This window comes from Podarcis melisellensis (genome assembly GCF_964234715.1).
Source record: "Podarcis melisellensis genome assembly, chromosome: 2".
NCBI lineage: Eukaryota > Metazoa > Chordata > Lepidosauria > Squamata > Lacertidae > Podarcis > Podarcis melisellensis.
The window spans coordinates 67,997,234-68,022,525 of record NC_138529.1 but is presented as its reverse complement, the minus strand read 5'-3'; the positions used below and the strand labels follow the sequence as shown (position 1 = coordinate 68,022,525).

Genomic DNA, 25,292 nt, shown 5'->3' with positions numbered 1-25,292 from the left:
GTAGATTCTTTGGTAGATTTGCAAAACTAAAAACACACAGCAATTAATAAATTTTAGAATGGGGCAAGATTAGATGTGGACACACAAAGCATTTTACAAATCAAGACTCTTTGTGCTCCGCTCCATTCTGCTCCCCCTTCTTTTCACCCAGGGTGGCCCTGCCTTATGCCTGCCCCTGAAATCTGGTGCAGCACGGGGGGTTAGGCCTCAGCAGCCACAGCCTCTTGTCCTCCTCGCCTGCTCTCCAGCAGCTGCCACAAGCTGCCCAAGGGAGGAGGCCATGTAGAGGCAATGTGATGCTCCCTCACAGCTGCCACCGCTGCTGTCACTTGGGACAAGCACCAGCTCATCCTTCTCCCTGAGTTTGGCACTGACAAGGGAAACAGGGACGTTCTGGGATCAAATCAGAAGCCAGGATGGCTTTCACAATTCCAGGACTGTCCCTGGACACTTGGAGGGCATGCAGTTCTTTCCCAGGATGGTTCTTGTGGGGAATGAAATTTGGGTACAATGACCACTGAGGAGGAGGCCATAATTCTCAACACAAAAACTTGAGTAGGTAACAGGTGGGCAAAGTCTGGTAAAGGGGAGTTCTTGTTCCGCCTAATGCAGATGTCAGTTAATTAGAGAAGAAGGTTATATCATTAGCGGCCAAATCGATACAAAAAAGATTAAGAGCTTTGGACAGCAAGCTCCTGTGCTTTCCAGTACAGCACCTGGGGCTGTATTTAGCTAAAACTCAATATACATTAGCAACACAATCAATGTAGAGTTGCACTGGGATGTCTTCTTGAAATACTTTAATTGGACTCTTTCTAGAATTATCAATGCTAAACAAGACGTCAGCTTTAAGCAGAATCGCTCTCCTTATATGATGGACAGCCCAGGGCCTAGGAAGCAACATTCTCTTTAATTATAGCTTTCCTTCTTTTCTGATGCATATTAATAGTGATTCCCTCCCCCCCCCCCAAAAAAATTAACTGGCCTTGAAAGATTTGACAAGTGTTATTGGCAAGAAAGTGGAGGCACTCAGAACTATTCCTGATGGCCAATTCTGCCACCTTCCTTGCCAAATTAATGGGTCAGCCCCCTCTTCCCAGACCTAAAATTCTTCTGAACAGATAAATCACCAGCAATCGGACCAAATGACCGCCAACCTTTTATCGTGGATTTATGTTCCGAAAAGAACACAAATCAAACTGTGTTGAACCTGCTTGAAATCATCAGGTCAATAAGCAGAAAATGCCCAATCAATAACATCCATGATTGGCCGATATCTGACATGGCAATATTACATGAAACTGCACAAATGGCGCTAATAACACAATGCTTTCCCTAAAATGTTTTCCGTCATGTTTATTCAATACAGAAGTGCATAGCATAAGCTTATCTAATTCTGTCATCTGCACTGTGCTTTTTAACTTGTTCATAAATGAGCTGGAGCTAGGGGTAAGCAGTGCGGTAGCCAAATTTGCTGATGATGCTAAGTTGTTCAGGGTCATTTTTGTTATGCTATAACCTCTGGTCAAAAACTAGACTTGCCACTTAAATTTATTTATTTTTACTGTGCCTATATCACTAGCCTGATCCAGAGACATATTAGCCGGTTAAGCTTCTCCAACTACATCCGCATGTTGGGCTGTTGTTAAAGGCAGAGGAGGATTTTAACGTTGTTGTTGCTCTAAACAACTCTTCCTAAAGTTAAGGTTTGGAGAGCATTCCTATTTTATGCAATTACAGTACTTGGTCCAGTAAAGGATATTCAATATATTCTATAGGGCCATCATTCTATAGGACAGCCTCACTAGTTTACTATTTAAAAAGAACTGAAGGAGAGAAAAGATGAAAATAACGGTGATGAAATCACTCTATTATAATGTTGTGAGAGTACAGAACAATGCGGACTTCTAAGGGCCATGACTTTGTGGTTTCCAGACATTTCAGCTTTTGGCTAAACAATTAAGTAAATGAGATCCTTTGACAGAACACCACCCCTCTTCCTGGCCATTATCATTTGGCAGTTTCCAGTAGGCCCTGTGGTAAAGGTGTGTCTTCTTCAGAGCAATTTTCAAGAAGGCAGGAGCTTTTTACAGACTTGCTCTGGAAGGATGCTCTTTGCTCACCTAAAAATGAGAGAGAGAGTTTAGAACGAGAAGAAAGTTAAGCAGACTGCATGCAGACTCAGGGTGAGGCTAGCATCTCAAGGTAGCAAATGTTGGGACATTTTTTTTTTTTTTTGCTGTAATTCAGTGTTTGCTGTCCCTGCTGAGAGGCTTCCTAGAGTGGTAATTCCGACCTTTGCATTTGATTTCTGAGTTGAGGTGAAGAGGTGATATGGGGCCACAGACGTTCAGAAAGGGAAATTACCTTAGCAACATGGAATACAATGCCGGGAAGAAAAGAACATAGCTACATGGGCATAGGGAATGTCACTAGCGAGACTATTCTACTTCACTGAACAATTCCACTTAGACAGTGATGTGTGTGTGTGTGCAGTTAAATTCTCTTGAATTAACCAATATATCACCAGTGTAGGTCTGGGATCCCCATGAACCTTCAACCTGTGGGGCTGTCTTAGCATTCAAACAGTTGCAAGCTGCAGCTAGTTTGGACAATGAAGCCCTGCTCTTCTCAACATTATATTATGGGAAATAGCTTACAAAAATGTGTATACCTGGAGAAATTCATACTAAAATGCTGGTGAATATTCATGAGGACCTGATGAAGAAATGTGGTGAACTGAACATAAAAATAGGAAACTGAGAGAAACCAGTACTGGCAGATTTGCCCATTCTCTTTCAAAGTTTCACTGAACTCAGCTTCATTAAGCTGGTGGCGTCCAGCATAACAAGGATGCTATGCAGCAGGCTGCTTGTACAGTGTTATTCAAGAAAAATATAATTGCGCAGCTAGCACATTACAGCATAGTCCGGAAATAAGCTGGCATTTACTTAGCACACAGAAGGGCTTTATTACAGTGTATGCTGGAAGATATTGCTCGATTAACCCTGTCTCCTTTGCTCTAACCTCTAAAATTACACTCTCAGAAATTGCAACGCAAAAACCAGCAGCTCCAAATGCCCTCGTGACAGGCCTGGACGACCCAGCACAGGTTGCCTGTTACTGAATAACACTCTGGTCTGGTTTGCACATTTCTTTAAAGGGTAGCTAAATTAAACTACGGTATGCTCTGTGCAGTGTACCAATGTTCGCTGCTGAAGCTGTGAGTGCTTCCTCCCTCATCCCCACCAGTGGCGTAGGAAGAGGGGCGGAGGGGGCGGGTCCCCCCGGGCGCCACTCTGGGAGGGGTGACAAGATGGGCCCTGCCTCCCCCCAGCTGTAGAGCAGCCAAGGGGGCCTGCAGTCCATATGGGCGCCGCTTGAGCGGTGTCCGTATGGGATGGTGCTCACGTGGCAGCCTGTACCGTTGCCATGCACGAGCGACAGCCCATATGGATTGCGCATGTGCGGCATCCCGTACGGTCACTGCACATGCGCAGTCCGTTTGGGATGCCACACATGTGCAGTCTGTACAGGCTGCTCCGCCCCGGGTGCCGGAGAGGGTTCCTCTGCCACTGATCCCCAACACTCCTGCTGCTGCTGCTGCACTGCTGGAAAACAAGCCATGGTCTGGTTTAGCATTACCTCTGAGCCAAGGTTCATGGTTTGTTTTGCCCCATCCCAACAAACCACAAATGATAAACACAGTTTGTTCTTTTCTGCCTCTATACCCCACATTTCAGTCCAGCAGACTCATCAGGGCCTCACAGTGAAAACAAGATACTATAAAATAAATTTTAAAGCAATGTTTTCTCATGCTAATTTCTTTATTTGTTTGCTTGTTTCTAAAGGATAGGTGTCTTTGCAGCGACTTACCAATTCCCCTGCTTAAACCAACCAGTCTAGCACAGTTTAACAGCCAAAGAAGAGAAGCAGTGGCATTTCTCCGGCTGCTTTCATCGCATGTCATACATGCTGTATGTATACCCTGAACTTGACAAAGTGTTCGCCCTTGTACAGTAACTCATCTGACTCCAATGTAGTGCTCCCTGAAATGGAAGAGTTACACATTACCTTTCCAGTTTAATTAAATGTTCCCGGGATAAATCTCGTGTTTATACATGCTTGCAATGTGCTTCTACTACTCCTGACTGCTCCATTTATAAACTGACTGGATGCAGTCCAATCATCTCCAGTTAATGTACCTGTCACTCACTGAAAGCTAAGACTCCTGGGAGGTTTGCTGTCCGAGTCCTTTTATTTGCTACAGTTATTAACTGTTATGTCTCTGAAACTGAGTTATTTATATTCATTAGATATCTGTACACACAAGCAAACACCTTTTGAGCCATTATCTTTTACCAGAATGGAGGACTGCAGAAGTCCAACACTGCAAGCATCTACTTTGAAAATATTGAGAGTGCTAGTTACATAGAAAGGGCAGTGTGTGGGGTGTGGAAATCTCAAGCTTTGGTTCCAAGGCAGGCTGGAAACAAGAAACTGATCAACAAGGAGCTATGATTCAAGGTCAACTGTATTTTTAATACCATTTCTTTAAAATATTAATAATAATAATAATAATAATAATAATAATAATAATAATAATAATAATTTATTATTTGTACCTCGCCCATCCGGCTGGGTCTCCCCAGCCACTCTGGGCGGCTTCCAACAAAGATAAAAGATACACTAAAATGTCACATATTAAAAACTTCCCTGAACAGGGCTGCCTTCAGATGTCTTCTGAATGTCAGGTAGATGTTTATCGCTTTGACATCTGATGGGAGGGCGTTCCACAGGGCGGGTGCCACTACCAAGGAGGCCTCTTGAATATCCTGCCTCTTGAATCAAAACCTGCCTCTTGAATCAAAACTGATTCACAAGGCAGATTTCAACATAAAACGTGTGTGTGTGTGTGTGTGTGTGTGTGTGTGTGTGTACTGTATATAAAACAGCAGCAAGGAACATAGCTCAATCAGTAGAGCATGAGACTCTTAATCTCAGGGTCATGGGTTTGAGCCCCAGGTTCGGCAAAAGATTCCTGCTTTGCAGAGGGTTGGATTAGATGACTCTTGTGGTCCCTTCCAACTCTACAGTTTTACACTTCTATGATGATCAGCAGCATCAACATGCTAATAACTGAGGAAAACAGCATCAGATTCTGCTTAAAGCTGTGGGAAACAGCGTAGGTGGGGCATCCCTTTCTAGTTCATAGAGGTGTGGGGCAGGAGATGGGATACTTAGCACCACTACAAACATATAAAACTTTACTTCTCCTATAAAACCTCACTTCTAAGTGCCATGCTTTCTCCTAGGGTCCTGTGCATTCTAAGGACTCCTCCTGTCTAGGCTTCCAGCTTCACGCAAAAGATGTTACATTGCAGAGGGTTAGGATCTCCTGTGATCCTATGACTCGGACCCTTGGTTCAGGAAATTCTGAAAGTTTTATTAAGAAAATTAGCACACTGCATTGTCTCAGAATACAGGCTGCAAGGCTCAAAAGGTACACCAGCAGAAACTTGGCTAGGCAAAGCAAATGTGTTGCCTCCACACCTGACACACGTGCCCTGGCTCTACTTTTAAAGGGGTAGGACTGGTCTTTTGTGTGGTTCTTGTTCAAGGTAAGAAGACAGTGCTTCCAAGGAAGCACTTCTACAAGGAGACCAGATCTGTTCGTGCCTTTGCTGATGGTGACATGTCATGTGGACTTACATTCCAGTCCTTACAGTTAGGGTGATTGCAGGAAGGCCTTCAATTGCCTGTGAAAGCACCCATATTTGCTGCTCACCTGAGCTCCAAAGCATAAGGAGCTCATGCCACAAAACGGGTGCCACAATGGAAACAGCCCTCCTCTGAACTCTGGCCAGCCTAACTTCAACAGGCTTCAGGACATTCAGGAGGATGGAGGGAACCATCTCAGTTCCACTTGCTGGCTAAGGGCTTTGCATATTCTTGTTGCACAAGTGCTGATGCCATTCCTGGTCAGCAGCAGTGAATCAGGGGATCAGTGGCAGACACAGCTGAGGTGCTGAGGCCTCAGCAGATGTCTAACAAAGCTGATTCCTTGCAAACATAAATGAGACAGGAACATATCCACAGTCCACTCAGCAGCAACTTTCTAGTGAGGCGGATGCCTGACCACAATTCTGCCGCATGTTCCCGTAACTAGGCTGGATATGAAGCAATAATAAGGAAGCCCATCGAAGCAGGGTGTGTGTGGTTTAGCAGAGAGCACACAGACACAGCAGCAACCACCAATTAGAAGAACTATTTCTGCAGAGTTTTACAGGGTTTGCTTGAGAAAAATGATGCAGAAAGGCTGGATTCTTGACTTGGAGAAAGCCCAGCTCCTTGTATCTGTTCCAAGAACTGGGGCCACTAAAAAGAACAAAGGGCCTGGGTCAGATTTGTTTTAGGGAAAGTGAATTTTGGAATACAGCAGTGATACAGATTGCCCTATAGGGACTGGGAGAGTAGATCAAGGAGCAATGGGAGGAAGAGAATCATTTTGAAAGTGGATCACAGTGCGGGAGGTTGCATGGCTCTACCTGCCCCTCCCTGTTTCTCCTACCCTGTTTTTGAAAATATTGCAATAGTACTACATTCTGGTCCTCAGACAGTTATCAGCAATTCTCTTATTTGCAACTGATGTAACTTCCCGCCTCTTCTGCATTTAAGCATCGTTGGCTCTAAGGGACTGTAATAATCACATTTTAACTACAATCATGAAAAAGAGTGCTTGTTATTCTTTAGAAAATTGCACTTCTCGCTGTAATTATACATCAACAAAGCTTTTTAACTCCCATTGTCTGACCATACTAAAAGCAGTGTTGAAAATGAAGCCGTTCTTACGTTTCTTTTAATAATGAAAGCTAACAGCACACTTAGGGTTCTTGGTTCTCTGTCCAAGTGCAAAGGAGGATGGCAGATTCTTAACTATTCTATCTAAAAGTAGATATGTACATGTACTGCATTCACTTAACTGTAACTGCAGTGATGGCTGCTAGGGTCAAAGATCAGAAATTCATCCCAAACATCAATTCTACATTTGAAATCCCGGTTATGTCTGGGAAAATCCGGACGTATGGCAGCCTTAATGGCTGCAGATATATATAGTTGAGATCGTACCCCAACTTTCAGCACAGTCTGTGGCGGAGAGAAGTCCAGAATCAGAGGCAGAGGCTGAAGCAGGCGAGTGGAAGGAGGGAGGCCAAAAGGCTGGTGAAGAGTCATGGGTGTTTCCCCCTCATGCTGCAACAAGCTCCTCGCCCCATAGTCTCCCAGAATCAAGAGAGGCATGAAGAGAGCAGAGAAGTTAGCTTCAAGCAGGCAAAGTCTCAGATTGCCTGGGGAAAACCCTGAAAAGGAGGAGACTTAGGCAGATGTGGGGAGACAGGAACCTTTAGTCTCCACAACTGCTTCATGAAGAAGAGTTGCTCCTGTGCAGATCCTGTTTTTGCTAATAAAAAGTTAACTCCAACTTGCTCGGGGTGGTTTCTAGCATCTGCTGCTGATTATAACAAGATGGTCAGCTTGTAATGGGAATGGTGAATTAGGACATTGTGGGGAAGGTGCATGAAAGAAGAGGCAAACATGGAAGGGGCTGAGCACCTCTTCAACCAACCAACCAACCAACCAACCAATCAATTGTCCTCTGTAAGTTTCCCTCTCCACATTCCCATTATCTCATGATACACAGTGTGAGACTGGAGCACACATTTACCAATATAAGAGTCTGCATTTCTGCCCCAAGGCAAGTACAGGAAGCTCCTTGATGAACATGGCCTTAGATACTCTTCAACGCTGAAATTGACTTAAGTTATCAGACTGGGGGGGAAATGCACTGTACATCGAGAAACCAGCCCAAAGTTATTCTGGGTGAGATCTTAATTTCATAACCCCCAGTTGATTTTCTGGCCACCTTAAAAGTCCCCCTTCCCAAGAATGAATGGATTTGGAAAGTTTCTGAAACCAGATTCTGGAGTAAAACACAGCTGATGGGCTTGATTCTATCTGGCAAACCCAATGACTCTCATAAAATGTATGATGCTGATGCTGTAAGCCTGCAACACTTATGACTTAATTTTCTTCAGATTGTCTAATAGTGCATCTTACGAAGCAACATCCAGGAAATAAGTTTTACATTTGCAGCTAATGTACTGACAGCATATAAACCTTATTGGCTGATTTACTGCTCCATGATGAGAATGTACATGGTACCATCTTATCTTTTATCTGAGTCAATGTGGCCAATAAAAATAGGAATTCCAATACGCCCAATTAGTTTAGCTTGAAAGCATCTCATCTTATCATTAGGGTTGTTATCCATCCAGAGTTTTCTGGGAACCTCATGATGTCTGGTCACTTGGCCAAGGCTGAAAGGGCCAAACCATTCTCCACCTCCTTGGGATAGTGACAAGTGAGCCCTAATGTTAGACAACAGGCAGTTTTGAATTTGCATATATATTTAAATTAATCATCGAGGGCTTACTTTTTCTGACAGAATGGCGACCACACAAATATATCACCATGAACGGTATGGCTGAAAAGCTAAGATGAGGGGTTGCTTATTAATAAAATGGAGCCAATGCTCACATTTCACTGTTTCGTAGATTTCAGGAATATAACCTTGGGCCCAACCACGAATGAATTGGACTTAAGAAAAAACAGAAATAAGATTCCTGGTGCAATTCTGTATGTGTTTACCCAGAATCATTTTCAATGGCACTTATTGTCAATGAGTATGGGATTGCAGACATAACTTACATTCCATCAAATTTGAGAGTATTCTCCGAGTTCTGAAGAGCACTGCGAGTATCATACAAAGGACAAGAAGAATACAATTGGGGAACTAAAACAGAGTTGTCTGGATCAACCACCATTATTACACCATTTCAGAAGAGATAGCCCCTTCTTTATACGAGAGAAGGGATGCCTCTTCAAAGAAGATGCCTGCCATGCATATATTTTTAACTGCAAGTGATTGCATTAAAAGTAAACTTCCTTTTGAAAAAAATATTCTGTCTAGGTAATTGGGCGCAAGTTTTCTGACCGCTCAAGAACAATTAAATGAACTGATTAATTGACAAAACCTGTAGCTCTAGTAATCATCACTCTTCGTTTAAAATGTAGGCAACTGCTGTGAAGAGGTTTTAATGACAATTCCTAAGTGCTCAGTCCAAAGATGCAAGCAGGAAAGATGTCCACATTTTAGCAAGGGTGATAACAAGCTCAGGACTGAAGCAGTTGCCCCATTATCTGATCTGATGGAAGCATGAAGCTCTATAAAACAAGGGGAGAGAAGCCTCTCTGAAAAATGCAACAAGACAGAGGAGACTTGTCGGGGTACAGTGTCACTTTGCATTGCCTAATGAGCATAGCGAACATTGGGAGGCAAGGTGTGCTGCTAATGTGGAACACCATTCTCAGGAAATCTGCTATGGCAGACGCCATCAAAGTAGGCCATGCTTAGATAATGCAGCTGACGGGTGGCAGAGCAAACCTGTGGGCTCTACTTCCCTGCAGGGTAAGCACACGTCCTTTCAGTTTAGTGAAGTGGACGTTTCTCACCACCCTCCCTCTTTCCTCCATCCAGGAATGCTGCTACTAACAGTCTGACCCATGAAGTGCTCTTCTGGCACAAGGAGACCTATCTAAATGAAAGGAACCTGGGCCAGAACAACAGCGGAGAAAGGCTATGTACTACACTCCAATGCTTGGCCCATTTACTTGATGGGAAGCCCTGCTGATTTCCAAGCAGCTCGTTTCCAAATAAGCTTGCTCAGATCTTGGAAAGATCGCTGGTTTTTTAATTCATGACATTCATGAATTTTGAGCCCCCGTTGACCAGCTTATGTGCTCTGAGCAGGTCACATGACTTCCAGCCCACTGCACTGCCCCCAGTCAAATGCGGAGCTGAGCCTAGATAATATTTTATTATAGCTGTGCAACAGCTTTTGACAAGGATGGGAGCTGTTCTGGGCATGGTGAGAGGAAAAGGGAGGAAGAAATGGAGAATGGGATTGGTTAGTGTAGGGCCGAGGAAGCAGCAGCCAGTGGAGAAGGACCAAGAACTATCTGTAGCCCTTCCTCAAGGGCAGACCCAGCTTTTGTCCTAAGCAAGTCAAGCAGATTCATGGAGGATAAGGCTACTAACCCCAATGCTTTGCCTCCCTGGTCAGAGGCAGTACACTTCAGCTGCTGCATTTAGGTTTCATTTGTAGGCTTCTCATAGGTATTGGGGTGGCACTGTGAGAATAGGATGCCAAATCAGATGGGCCGCTGGCCTGATCCATCTGTCTGTATGTAAGTGTATGTGTGCCAGTAAAACAGCATGAGACTGAAGGGCTGGGCCTCAGGACACTTTATAATGTGCAAGGGATTGTGGGCAGCAGACCTTTCAGGTTCCACAGCAGCACTTGGGTTAGTAGAAGTTCTTGGTCATTGGACTCTTTGTTCAGCAAAACAGACCTTTCCAAGTCTGCAGATCTTCCACCACATGCTACACATGCATTTACAAATGGTTCTAAATGATCACAAGGGCTAGGAGCTAGTGTTCTTCTGCTACCTGATTTTTGTCTAGGTATCTGTTGTGTGGCATGTACATACCACACACTCTTCTCAACCCCCGATGCTTCTATAGATGGGCTGGAAGTCAAATGCCTTTCGTAACAATGGCAAGTGCAAATGGAAAAGGAAAAGGGAGTGGTTTCTCTTTGTGCTGGTGTTTGATTTCTTTCATCGTGGTGCTTTTTATTTACTTTTCCACTCATTCTTTTCCGATCATTCTTTTATTAGTTGCTGGACCAGGGGTTAAATGCTGTACAACAAGTCCACTCCCAGAAAGGGGTTCAATGACTGGTCAGAACTGCATAAACTTGCCATGTATTCAAAAGCTCCCTGGTAATGATGAGTCAGGGCGAAAGGATGATTGAGGTGAAATGCCTCTGTGTGGTTTTTAGAAAAATGCAATTTGCATCAGTGCAGTTGGGGACTAATAATGGATGGGATCTGAATGAAACCATTGTGTGGACCTGAGAGATCCTCCCTCGTCTGAAGCTAGTATTTGCTTTTGAGGTGGGGGGAAAGAGGTACCAAAAGAACCTCAGACCTCAGAAGAGGAATTTTCCTTAGGACTGCAGCAGGGGAAGGAAAAGGTTAACTACCGTTCCATGCCTGCCCTGATCCAATTACTTTAACAATCAGCCCCCCCAGCTGATGCAATTTGTATTTAACCTCACTCACTGTACTTTGACCTTTATTTAACACTTAAAAGAAAGAAGAATGTGCTAAGCATTTCATTGTTTGACAATCATTTCCTTTAGAACCACACAGTTAACATAAGGAAATATATACATATTTTAACAAAACCCTACATTATTATTTTTTGGGGGTGGGGAATCGAAAGTTACAATGCTGCTCCCTAAAAGCCACCATCAAGCCTGCAACTGTAGTTTTGCTCACACAGTGTGCAATCACATCCATGGTCTTTGGCATTTGAGGTGTACAATAAGTCCCAAAGCCACTAGCTGGCACTGAGCACTGAAACCAGAGGCTGGCCTGCTTGTATCGGGCAGCAAAGTTCAGCTGTTGCTTCACCACACCATCTGTTAACTCCACTTTGCGGGTTTGTTTTGGGTAAAGCACCAAGCAGATGGATATCGACATAGCTGCCACCCTCTGGCCTTAATTAGCATTCTGGTGCCTTTAATTAGGTGCATAACAAAAGGGAGGTACTGTCATACCTTGGGTTACGAACGCTGCGGGTTTTGCGTTTTCGGGTTGCGGACCGCGCCGAACCTGGAAGTACAGGAATGGGTTACTTCTGGGTTTTGGCGCTTGCACATGCGCAGAAGCACAAAATGACGTCACATGCATGTGCAGAAGCGCCGAATCGCATCACGCCTGTGTGCAGACGTGGCACTTCAGGCTGCGAATGCTGCGTGTTGCAAACGTGCCTCCTGCACGGATCACGTTCGCAACCCGAGGTATGACTGTACAGTGGTACCTTGGGTTACAGATGCTTCGGGCTACAAACTCTGCTTACCAGAAAGTGGTTGCTCCAGGTTAAGAACTTTGCCCCAGAATAAGAAAGGAAATTGTGCACCAGCGGCGCAGCGGTAGCAGGAGGCCCCATTAGTGAAAGCACGCCTCAGGTTAAGAACCGTTTCAGCTTAAAAATGGACCTCTGGAATGAATTAAGTTCTTAACCCGAGGTACCACTGTATTTTGGAGACACTTCACATCTAATCAATACAACTCAACTCTGTTCCAAAGTAATGTTTACCAAACTTTTCCTCCTATAACGGCTCCTTTGGGGATGAGACAGGATTTGAGCACATGTGGAATCTCAGAGCTCTTGATTCAATTTGTTTTTAGATTTGGAGTTTGCTGCATGCACTGGTGATGGCAACAAAGACTGCTTTTTGGCTGGCTTTGGATATTGTTCATTTTGCTAATGGATTCCTGGGGCATTTATAAAAGAAGGAGCTGAAGACGAGGTGTCTGTCTTTACATTGCATGAATCAGAGTGCCCTAGAGACAACTGCAGCTATTCCATCCCAATTTATTAACTGTATCACTCATCTCACCTGAGAGTTATATGAACCCCAAGCGGGGAAAGATTAATAGCATTCTTGACACGTTGAACCCAACTATGAAGTCATCATGTTGTAATGGTGAAGTCAGAGACAGATCACTAGATGCCTGGAATTAAGTGCTGAAAAGGTATGAGAGAAATGCAGAAAAATGAGGTGTGGGGTGTTGTTTTTTTAAGGAAGAAAGAGAGAGGCACTCATGCAGCAAGCAGATCAGGGCAGAGGTGCAGAATAATCAGACCTCAGTGAAATTGCATTTCTATTGCATATTAAACAAGCATTTCAAACTGGTATTGCACCCTAAGAGTATTTAGCCAGGTTAATGTAGCTTTTGGGTTATAGCTGAGCCACTAAACAGCATATATTCCCATTATAATCAATAGCATGATTGCCATGTAAGTGGTTTAACAATGGTGTCTTCTGCAACCATTGTCTAGAGCACTCCTGTGGTTTAACCGACTGACTGCTTTAAAAGAGTACTTAACAATTTTGATCAGGAGGTGGTTTCTATTAGGGCATGTAGAGACCAGCCCGTGCATTTCTGGGCCCAACTTAAAGTGCTGCAATTGAACTTTAAAGCCCTAAATGTTTTGGGACAAGGATTCATGAGGACTGCCTGTGCCCACAGCCCGAGACCTGCCTCAGAAGCCCTACTTTCCTGCCTGTGTGTGAGAGCAGATTCAGATGAATTTCAAATCCCAAATCAAAATGGGATACTTTGTGAAGGCATTTTGAACTTGTCAGAGGTGAAGCAGGATCTTTACAATATGGTACAAGCTGAAGCAAGGAGCCCTGAAGTGCTTTGTGGGACTTCAGCGATTCAGACATCAAAAAATACAGCAGACAAGTGTCTGCTGAAAGCAAACGTAACGTCTCTAAAGATACCATAATATCTGGGTGTGGTGATGGAGGAAGGGAGAGCAAACAGTGAAAAGGCACAGGAGGAATGCTCCATAATGACTGACAGGTCAAGCTTGTAATCAAAGGGAATTTTTATCCAGAAAGTGAATCCCTTAGTTCTTTCTACTCCAAAATCCATTTTAAAGGTGCCCAGCACAAAGTCCCTAGACCTATATGTCTGCAATTTGGTAGCTTCCCCGTGCCCAACAGGAGTGTATCTATAATATATGCAATTTTCAGCCACTAAATATAATGAGTGATGATTCCCACCCTAAACCTAAACCTGCCCTCAGAATACATATGTCATCCATTTTTGCCCCCAAATTTAAAACAGTTATAGTTGGTTCCTTCTGGGAGGGGGGGGATGAAGTCACATTTTAAAGACCCTAGAACTCTTTGCCTGTAATTAGGCTTTAGCCACTGTGATGAGCATGCAATGCATGCATGCAAATGCCATCTACTTCTGCCAAAAGAGAAAAAGTTTTTTTTTTTTAAATTTCCCATGAGGTGAAATGAAGAAGACTTGAACTCCTGATACAAATCCAGCAGCCACTGAAATTGTTCCACCCAGAATGGACTGTTTTACAAAACACTGAATTGTGATCCAAGCCAGATTTTATGGTTGGTGCACACCCCTATGGCAGGTACAGGGACAGGGCCTTCAAATATTTTAAATTATACAGAAATATTTTTTTGGAATTGGAGCCTTTTTCTGATCTTCTGCGTTCTTAGCTACTTCACAACATAATGGAGACACTTCATAGTTCCCCACATTTTCTTATTTTTTGTATACCACATCAGAATTACCAATGTGTGGCAGTGTGTGCAGGGGTTTACTGACACATTCTGTGGCATAGTTTGAAGACAAGTGATGCCGCAATCTTGCAGAAATGCTGCGTCTTATCAGTGCCTAGAGAAAAGACTGGCTGAGAATATATATATATTTTCAAGGAGCAAAGACAGGATATAAATGAATAAATTTAGCATAATATTAGGTTACCCCAGAATCATGAGTAGAACATACATTAATTCAGGAAAAGCATGATGATTAGTTCTGAAACAAGGGACAAACTATAAACCAGATAAATTTCCCTGGGCTCAGAAAACAATCTCATTTCAATGAGAATTCTCAAGACAGTTGGAGGCAGCAAAGCTTCTGAATAGCAGTTGCTGGAAACCACAGGAGACGAGTGTGCTCATGTGCTTGCATGTTCCCTATGGGCATCTGGTTGGCCACTGTGGGAACAGGATGCTGGCCTAGATGGGCCATTGGCCTAATCCAGCAGGCTCTTCTGTTTTTATCACTAGTTTACATTTAGCACATGCTGAGAGTAACCGGTTCCTACTGCATTTCCACTTAGTACCTTCCATGCAGAAAGATAATTTCATAACGCCTTAGCGTTCCTAGTTCACCATAGAACCTAGCCACCAGCCCTCAATCTCAACAGAGGTCACAGTCTGAAAAAGCCATGGAGACGAGGTTTCATTATCAGTCACAGAAATAATCCTTGTTTTTTGAAATGCAGCCGTGAGATATGGCTTCTGCTGCACAGAGCTCTAGGTTTGCAGATGGAAGAATTGTCTCGAGGGCTAACAGCCTAGCACCTTTTGCCAGCAAAAGATGACAGGAATAAATAAACTCTTGCAATGAATGGTTTGCTACTGCCATTTCTGTAATGAGGAAGGGTCTGTTTTCAATCAGTGCTGCTCCCTGCTTTCCCTTAAGTGTATTCTGTCATTGATTGTCCCCTAAGGGCTGGAGCACAGATAGCACTGCATCAAATAATTGGAAAGTCAAACTCTGTGTTCTATTACTCATGTTAACAGGCTCTCCAGATAGTAGATGCTTCAGATTGAGAGCTAATCATCACCACCACCAAGGACCACGCGGATGTGTGTGTACCTCAGTCACATGAGACATCTTCCTGGCAACAGCCAATGAAACGGCCTGCCTGGTTTTTGCAACACAAAGCAGCTGATTTATAAGATGTCTAGCTAGGGGTAAAGAGGGGAAATGAGCAGAGAGGTGGAAGAGAGAGACAATTGGAGACTGGAGTTGGAACTGTGGTACATAATTGCCTGCTATAGCAACCAGCAACAGGCCGTGTGTGAAGGACCTGCAGTTGCTGCAGCTTTAGCCCCCTCTACAGGGCTCAACTTACCTCAGAAGCTGAGGCACATCATGGTGCTTCTTGTTTGCACTTACTTCTCAAGCTTATTCTCCACTCTTGCCTTTCTATTCTTTTCCAGGGGAGTAGACAGCTGCATTAGTCTCCTGCAGCAAACACAGAGTCTTGTGTCACATTTAACTATTTATTATCATTTTATTTACTTTGACATTTATATCCCGCTTTTCTGCAAGGAGTTCAACGTAATGTACATTTTATTCTCACAACAACCCTGTGAGGTAGTTAGGTTGAGAGAGGCAGTGAATGGCTTAAGTTCACCCAGTGAGCTTCATGGATGAACGGAGATTTGAACCTGGGTCTTCTAAACCCTAAGTCCAATACACTACCCTCTGTACCACACTGGCTCTCATCTAAGTTGTAGCTGATGAAATGACCTTTAGTTCACAGAAGCCTATGCCATAATAAGTTTCTATAGATTTAATAAATAAAACAATAATATTCTTTTTGATACGATTACTCTTCATTTTTTCTGTTCTTTGTAACTTACCTCTTCATTAAAAAAAGCATAACTGAATTTATGGTTTTCCATTTTGTTTGAGCCCCCTCCCAATAATAATGAATACAGAATATTCATATAATTTACAAACTTTTGCAAAGCAGTAATCATGTAACATAGAGAACTAAAACTTAAAGGCAGTGGTAATTGGCTTGAAATATTACCATATATTCCAAAGACATGCCAAGTAAGGAAAAAGGGTAAAGGACTCCTGGATGGTTAACTCCAGTCAAAAGCATCTGTGGGGTTTAGGGAAGTTTTTGATGTTTGATATTTTATCACATTGCTGTTGTTGTTCTGTTGGGAGCCACCCAGAGTGGATGGAGAAACCCAGCCAGATGTGTGGGATATAAATGATTTGTTGTTGTTGTTGTTGTTGTTGTTGTTGTTATGTGAGGCGCTCAACTTGTTTCAGGCCAAAGGAGCCAGCATTTGTCCACAGACAGCTATTTAGGTCATATGGCCAGCATGACTAAACCGCTACTGGCATATGAAGGACCATAATGAGTGCCAGAGCACATGGAAATGCTGTTTACCATCCTGCCACAGGGGTATCTATTTATCTACTTGCACTGGTATGCTTTTTGAACTGCTAGGTTGGCAGGAGCTGGGACAAAGCAATGGGAGCTCACTCTGTCGCGGGGATTTGAACCGCTGACCTTCTGATTGGCAAGCCCAAGCGGCTCAGTGCTTTAGACCACAGTGCCACGCACTCCCCAAGCCACATCACTAGGAAAAAAGTAACATAAATAAATCCACATCAGCTTATTTTTCTTAAATAAGGGTCTGCCACTTACAATTATTGTGAAACTACAGGGAAAGAGGGGGAAATATATTTTCAAAAGTCAGTCCCTGGTCACAGGCTTCCCACCTGTGCCCTGGAAGTGGTGGTATTTCTTCTTGTACAGAGTGCATACAGGGTCCTATTGCACATTCCAGAGTGTCCATATAAGGGCCCATCCCTCACGTACCACATAGCTTCTAAAATTATGGGCATTTTGTTAGGGAATGATAAGTAGCAATAATAATTGTACAGAGTGCCTACATTCAGTTGGGAAAAAAGGAAATTGAACTAAATTGAAGGGGAGAAGATCAGACAGCATACACTAATGTGCTACAGTACTATGAAGTGAAAAACATTACCAATATAAAACATTACCAAAGGGTGGGAGGAAATGTTCTGGTGGTTAGTTTTGGACCCTGTCCCTGTTCATCTACATACTGATAGAATGGTATTATGCTGCTTTTTATTTCTCTCCTAATTCTGACACCTCAGGCGTCTTTGGTAAATTAGAATGGGGTGGGGGAGCATAGCTACCCCAGCTTTACTACAGGAGCTTAATACCATTCTGCAGCGTGCTTAGCATAGTAATTAATCTGGACCTGGACCCAATTAAGGATATATCTGCCTGCAGGGAATGTTCCAAGTGTCTAACACACCAGCACTTTGCTCCAAAGTAGTTTTAAAACACTTTAAAAAAACCATCTTCAATAATTCCTTCTGGCTCTACTTGTTATACATTTATGTATTTTCAGGGATCTGTTGGGGCAGTTGACTTTTATTTTTATTTATTGAATTTATATCCCATCCTTCCTCCCAAAGGAACCTAGTTCCATAGGTCAATTGTGCATTGTAAAGAATATGTATTTTTCATATTTAATGTATGTGCTGCCTTTCTATGTCTTATGGAAATACATCCCATATTATCCCAGGGGATAAAATTGTGAATAGTAGATCCCAACACACCTTTCACATCTCATTTATCATGCTGGAGATTTTGTGCTCATTACAGACATATTCTGTAAGTTAAAATCATTTTTATCTTGTATTTTGAATATTCTCCATCTTCATTCTATCATTGCGGTAACTAGGAGTGAACTCAGGAGTTCATGTGAACAGCTGTTAAAGGATCACATCCTTCTGTTTCCCTGCATAAATGAAACCCAAGCTCAAAACAGTTTTCAAATTTTTCTAATTAAAGGTAAATCCGCTGATTCTGGTATCAATTCCAACCACAATTTAAAGAGAGCTAAAAATGTATGAGGGAAGCCCGCTCTCAATAACTATCATGTTCCAAGTTTGAATTCTGAATCTATTTTTAACAAACCTTTTTCTGCAACCATGAAAATGAAGAAAGTCTCAGGAACTCTGCGTTAAGAGTTCTCATCAATCTCTAAGCATCTGCAAGACCTCAATGCCTTGTAAGCTCTTTCTCTCTCATTACTGAAGAAGGGAAACCTCAGTGCCCATTAGATGACATTTCCACACACACTGGCTCTGGGTTTTAATCCTGGGAATCTATTCCCCCATTTTCTGTGGTCCTGTGTGGCACCTCTCTCCCTGCTGAGCAGCTGATTAAAAATGACTCGCTCTTACTGTGCTTGAGGATAAATTGTGGACCATCATTCAGACCTCACTAGTATACTGTGAGACACCACAGTTGTTGCAGCCGCTATCTACAGCAACACCTGCTCATTTAGGGCATGTCTACACAGGACCTGTTAGCAATGGGTCCAGGAGGGCCATTTGGCCTGGGGCTTCCCTCTCAAAGAGGGCCTCAAATTTAGACACCTGTAAATAAATTAAAATAAAATAAAATAGTTAAGTTATGCAGCTTGTTCTATGCACATCAGACCAAAATGTGACATACTCTCACATCTTAGAACTATAAACTTAGGCAAATAAGAGATGTGAGCCTGGAGTCTTGCTACTTCAGTTACTAGTAGGGCTAATGCACACAAGGTAGAATGGAATCACTTAGGATACAATTTAAAGAGGACTTGCCACCTCCCCATGGTCGTATCTACAAGTCTTTATGCTGAGAAGACAGCAGTGTGAGCTGTGCTGAGTGACCTATATATACATTGTTGTGGGTCTGTTCTATACTGGTTGGGACGTGGGTGGCACTGTGGTCTGAACCACTGAGCCTCTTGGGCTTGCCAACTGGGAGGTTGGCAGTTCAAATCTGTGCAATAGGGTGAGCAGGTACTGCTGCGGTAAATGGTGTTTCCATGCGCTCTGGCACTCGTCACAATGTCCCGTTGCACCAGAAGCGGTTTAGTTATGCTGGCCACATGACCTGGAAAGCTGTCTGTGGACAACGCCGTCTCCCTCAGACTGAAAAGCGAGATGAGCACCACACCCCATAGTCATATTTGGCTGGACTTAACCGTCTAGGGGTCCTTTACCTTAAACATTAGTTGAGTAGTGCCCTATTTTAGAATAGTAATCATCATCATCCTCAATCACCACCCGTCACTGCACAATGATTAAGTTAAAAAGAGCAAACCCTGCCCACAGGTTCTTGATCTGAGAAAGATAAGACTATTAGGAAAGGGATGGGGAAGGCAAGGCTAGGAGAACAGGTGGAGATCTCAGGTTTGGGGAGAAAATACACATTTCCAGATACTGTTCAAACACTTGCAAGGAGAGAGGAGTGGCAATGTGAGTAGGTGGGGAAAGATCAAGAGAGAGAATGGATGGAAGTGTTAAATAGGATTAATCTGACCAACAAAAGAGTATCAAGAAAATAGAGAAGAACAGGCAAATAGAGACAGGCTGAAGTACAGACAGATAAGAAGCCAAGAAAACAAGAGACTCCAAAGCAGACAGCAATTTACCAATTGGCAAAACAGATTAAAGATGCAATCCTATGCAGTGGGAATAAGTCCTAGAAAGACCTAGAGTACAGCTTAAGAAGTGCTGTTTGGTACATCTCATTTCCAGTTCCTTACCCACCCGCTCCTGGCTGGGTTCAGCATTTCCAATTAATTGGTTGAGAAAGATACTGCCCAGAGAAACCCTAAAAGGAGAGCCAACGTTGGTTTCAGACTGGCAAGCCTGTCCAAAGGTTAAACGTAATCTAGTTATCTTTAGACAGAAATGGAATTTAAAAACACAAGAGGTTTGTGTAAAAACCCATTAAAATGAATACAACTAACACACAAAATTCAGATACAGTACAAATGTGCATTACTAGCTGTTATAGATGGACAATGATTTTTTTGTTCCTCTTAGGAGTTCAAAATTTGTTCACAAGTATGCAACATTGGTCCACTTCTGCACAATGCTCTCTGCCCCATCAAAGATTATTCTGGCTGAATTTCTCTTAGCATAAACTGTGGGCTTGGGGTCCATAACCTTACAAATAAACGCTCATAGCCCAATAATTGTTGCATCTTAGCAATTTATTCATGTAATGGACACATTACCCTTCATCTTTTTATTGATTCTCGGTCATTCTCTCACTAGCAGGTTGTTCCAGGGGAGAGCAGAGATTATTAGTCTAAAATCGTGCCGTTGTGCAATGATGTGATGAACTAACTCCTGCTTTCCCAACGTCTCCCCACTTAATGTCAGCTAAGTTAATCTGCAGCTCTCTCAGATGTTATCAGCTTCATGCGCGGCGTATTTAATTAGCCTCCTGCTTTAAAAGCCAGCCCTGGGTGTCACTTAAAAGGTGCATCTATTACATAGTAGAGTGACAGAATGAATTATGAGCTCTCATTATGAAGCCAGTCTGGAGAAATTGGATTACTGAACTCTTAGCAATCAGTACCCTTTCGCCCTTTTCACTCCAGCTTTCAAGGAAAAGCCCAAAGCGCCATCTTCTGCTCACTAACTGGAACCAAAAATAATGTGAGCACTCAGCTCTGTCCGAGGGGAATTGCTAAGAGAGAGGCCTTATAAATTTAGATCTAGCTGCCTGTCCATCAGTTAAATCACCTACCCAGTCTGCTTCTGTGCACATGGCACATGCCAACCAGAAGTGCCCAAGCCTTCAACAAACCGCCTAATAGTCAGTCAGAACAATGGGATGATAAAACTGGCATTTTTGTTGTTGTTTAGTCGTTTAGTCGTGTCTGACTCTTCGTGACCCCATGGACCAGACCATACCAGGCACTCCTGTCTTCCACTGCCTCCCTCAGCTGACACTGATAAGTATGGTACCTGCAAGGGATGGGTGATATATCATACCTTCCATCATTTCTCTGATGAAAATAGGGATGTCCCATTACATAATGATAATTTTACTATTTATACACCACACATTTTACTGGGTTGCCTCAGTCACTCTGGGCAGCTTCCACCATATATAAAAACATAATAAAACACTAAACATTAAAAAAAAACCTTCCCTGCAGACAGCTCCAACATTTATCCAATGAAAACAGGGACATCCTAAGGAAAAGTGGGACATTCCAGGATCAAATAAAAAACAGGGGTGGCTACTCTAAATCAGGGATGTCCCTGGAAAATAGGGACACTTGGAGGGTCTGATATATTGATATATCGTCCCAAACTGGTTTGAAGTCCATACTGTGATATCAGTTTCATAATTTTTTGACCTGGCAATATATCACAAATCATGGTGTGTGGGGGGTGTATTATGCAAAACTCACAATGTGGGAAAAACCTTGAAGCCAGCCTCTACAAAGCTCCATCCTGATTTCAGATATTGTGATATATTGGTATAATGTGATGTTTAGTTGGTGATATATCATGATCTTGAAAACCAGATATCGCCCAGCCCTACTACCTGCAGAGATAAGAATGGATGCAAATTGAATTGTCCTTGACAAAGTGACCTTTCTCCCTTCCCCAATTTAATACATTTCAAAACCTCCTTGGGCAGGGCAGTGGAGAGAGAAGGCCACCTAGCACATCCTTTCTCAAGGCCACCTGGTACCTCCTTTCTGGGTCTGCTTCTGTAAGCAGGATCCTCACTTGCCTATGCTGCTGCTCTCCGTGGAAAGCCTTTAAAGGTATGATGTGTACTTCAGGTATACCTCAACCAACTGAAATCAGCATGCTTTGGTCAGCCTAATTTTGCATATGAACATGTTGCAAATCACACAAAGCAATATCCATTTCAGAAAACACCTCAGACAGGGTTCTAAATAACTGTACATTTCTATAACTACGTAGTTATCTATATATAGCTCCTAGTAGCCATAGACCATTTATGTACCCATAGAGATCCAGGTTAATGTAGGAGATTTGACAATTGCTGATTTAAAAGATATCAGAACATTTCCCCAGCATGATAATCAAAGTGCGAGTCTGATTGCATCGCGCTAATCAGTGCTCTTATTTTATGGTGCTGACTTCTGACCCTAATGCACACCTCTGTGAGATCATTATGGTGTTAACTTAGAACCCTTATGACAGAGACTAGAGTGTGAGAAGGGAGGGTATGTGTGTGGAAAACTGTAATATTAATTCTCCCATCTCTGTGGAGACATTCAGAGTGGCGAGAGGTTGCAAAAGAAATCAGCGCTCTGTCTTTTTGGAGAGAGGGTTATATGCAGGAAGCTTTTTAAAGAGTAGCAGGAAGAAAGAACTTTGTAAAGAAACAAAATAAGTTATTTCCAGTAATATGGGTTTTCTGGAAACCTCAGAATTACTCCATACAATTTAGGGGAATTTTCAGTTTGGACTAGAAAATTTCCTGATGCATTAGACTCTAGGGCCTACAGAGTGATCTAATTAAGCATGCCCGTTTTTACTTATATTTAGTAAATAAGGCTAAAAACTTTGGGATGACCACACTTGCATAATATTTATTTGCAACTGGCATCTATCCATTGCTACTAATTCAGGCTGCATACAATGTCCAATTTTTGGAAAAGGCCCTTTTTCTGCTCGGGGCACTGCCAGACACCCTGTTTATTGAGCATTCATCCTGATATGATTGCTAAGCAATTAGACAATGTCAGCAGTTTAATGAGCATTTGCTCAGATTTGTTTGTGAAGAGGCTAGATGTGACATCAAAACAAGTGTTTTCTCACATGTTCCACAGCATTTTGCCCTCAATTTCCTTATTACACAACAAACCTGCAATAGGGAAAGATAATACTTTTTTGGAAGACCTGCAGATCAACTTTAAATGCACATCCTGAATTTACTAGTATGTGAATCCCTCCTGAAGAGAGCATCCGCATAGAAGCACCCTATGTCTTGTTTATTTCTTTTGTGCGGTCAGAAACGGAATACACTTTTGCACCGCTAGGGGTCTCCTGCAGCACTCTTGGAGTAGCCTCCAGCAGACACTGGTGGACCAAAACTCCCAGCATCCCCTGCTGCAGGACTTACTGCCCAACTGGATGAGAAGTGTAGTCCAGCCAGAGACCATGGACTCTTAACTCACGAAGTAAACAGCAACTGCAAGTGATAGACTAAGCATAGTGTAGGGAAATCCCAGCAGCTTACGTAAAGGTAAAGGTACCCCTGACCGTTAGATCCAGTCGCAGACGACTCTGGGGTTGCGGCGCTCATCTCGCTCTATAGGCCGAGGGAGCCGGCGTTTGTCCACAGACAGCTTCCGTGTCACGTGGCCAGCATGACTAAGCCGCTTCTGGCGAACCAGAACAGCGCATGGAAACGCTGTTTACCTTCCTGCCAAAGTGATACCTATTTATCTACTTGCACTTTGATGTGCTTTCAAACTGCTAGGTTGGCAAGAGCAGGGACCGAACAACGCGAGCTCACCCCATTGTGGGGATTTGAACCGCTGACCTTCTGATCGGCAAGCACGAAAACAGATATTTTCACTACCATCAAGTCATTTCCATGGGAGGCCATGTAAACACCCCCAACAAAAAACCCACAAATGCATAATAAACTACATCTACATACCCACAAAAACCATACATGAGATATAGTTACTGAATTCTCCTTTTATCTCTAAATTATTCACAAATTGTCATTTCTATTTTATTAGATGATATCAGAACATTTACTTCAGAGCTTCTACCCATACCAATCTATATGGCTTTGGAATTAATCTGCCTCAGCCTGGATTATTTGTAAAATCAATAAAATCATACCATACCAAAAAATAATAATTCATGGTACAACTAAAACTCTGCTTGGCTGTACATTCCACTAAAATTAATGAATCTTTTGAGTAGCATGGTTAGATTTGGGCTGTATGTGTAATAACAAGACTAGGATCATCCAGGTTTATAATGCAATCCCATGTATGTCTAAAGGTAAAGGGACCCCTGACCATTAGGTCCAGTTGTGACCGACTCTGGGGTTGCGACGCTCATCTTGCTTTATTGGCCGAGGATCCGGCATACAGCTTCTGGGTCATGTGGCCAGCATGACTAAGTCGCTTCTGGTGAACCAGAGCAGCGCACGGAAACGCCGCTTACCTTTCCACTGGAGCAGTACCTATTTATCTACTTGCACTTCATGCTTTCAAACTGCTAGGTTGGCAGGAGCAGGGACCGAGCAACGGGAGCTCACCCAGTCGCGGCCAACCTTCTGACCGACAAGCCCTAGGCTCTGTGGTTTAACCCACAGCACCACCCGCGTCCCATGTATGTCTACTCAGAAATAAATCCTACTAAATCCAATGGGATTTATTCCCAGGAAAGCATCATAGGATTACAACTTCAAAGCACCAAGTGTTTCATAGAATACCAGATTTATTCAACGATTATGTGCAATACAATCAATAATTCTAAGGAACAGCTTATGAGTGTGCATCTGCTGGATGGAAAAACATCCATCAATCACTTGTCAGTAAGCAAAAACCAGCAGGGTTTGGGTATTTTTTTTAGGTTTCTAGGATTGCAAAGGAATAGGAGACAGAACTTTAGGCCCATTCCGATTGCACATTCATGTTGTACAAATACCTGTTTTCCTTATATCTCGGAAATGCAAGGAAATAAATACCGAGGTATTGCACCAATTTTTACCAAGACGTAGGTAGGATAAACGTACTCTAATCTGCTCCCTAAATTGTGGAGCAGGTGTCTAGTTCAAACTGCTGCATGCCATGCAGGGGTCAACAAACTTTTTCAGCCACTGTCCCTCAGACCTTGTGGGGGGCCGGACTATATTTTTTAGGGAGGGAAATGAACGAATCCCTATGCCCCAAAATTAACCCAGAGATGCATTTTAAATAAAAGGACACATTCTACTCATGTAAAAACACACTGATTCCCGGACCCTTCGCGGGCCGGATTTAGAAGGCGATTGGGTCTTAGTTTTCCTACCCCTGCTAGAGCAACAACACTCATCCTGCAGGAGAGGAATGCAGAGGAAGAACCGTCGGCGGGCTCGGAATTTATCTCACTCGCGCCTCCTCCAGGCTGTC

The 25,292-nt window shown here is 43.0% G+C and overlaps 1 long non-coding RNA gene across 3 annotated transcripts; it reads right to left on the bottom strand.

Annotated features, from left to right (window-relative positions):
- Positions 1–282: 282 nt before the first annotated feature.
- LOC309363907 lies at positions 283–25,245 on the bottom strand. Of its 3 annotated transcripts, XR_014165639.1 has the most exons (6): positions 25,192–25,245; positions 20,912–21,132; positions 19,921–20,022; positions 15,659–15,771; positions 3,877–4,049; positions 283–2,123 (listed from the first exon to the last, which is right to left on the bottom strand). It is a non-coding gene; the product is annotated as an uncharacterized lncRNA (long non-coding RNA). The 3 variants fall into 3 exon arrangements; XR_014165640.1 differs by lacking the exons at positions 3,877–4,049; positions 19,921–20,022 and adding an exon at positions 12,591–12,718; XR_014165641.1 differs by lacking the exons at positions 3,877–4,049; positions 19,921–20,022.
- Positions 25,246–25,292: the final 47 nt, after the last annotated feature.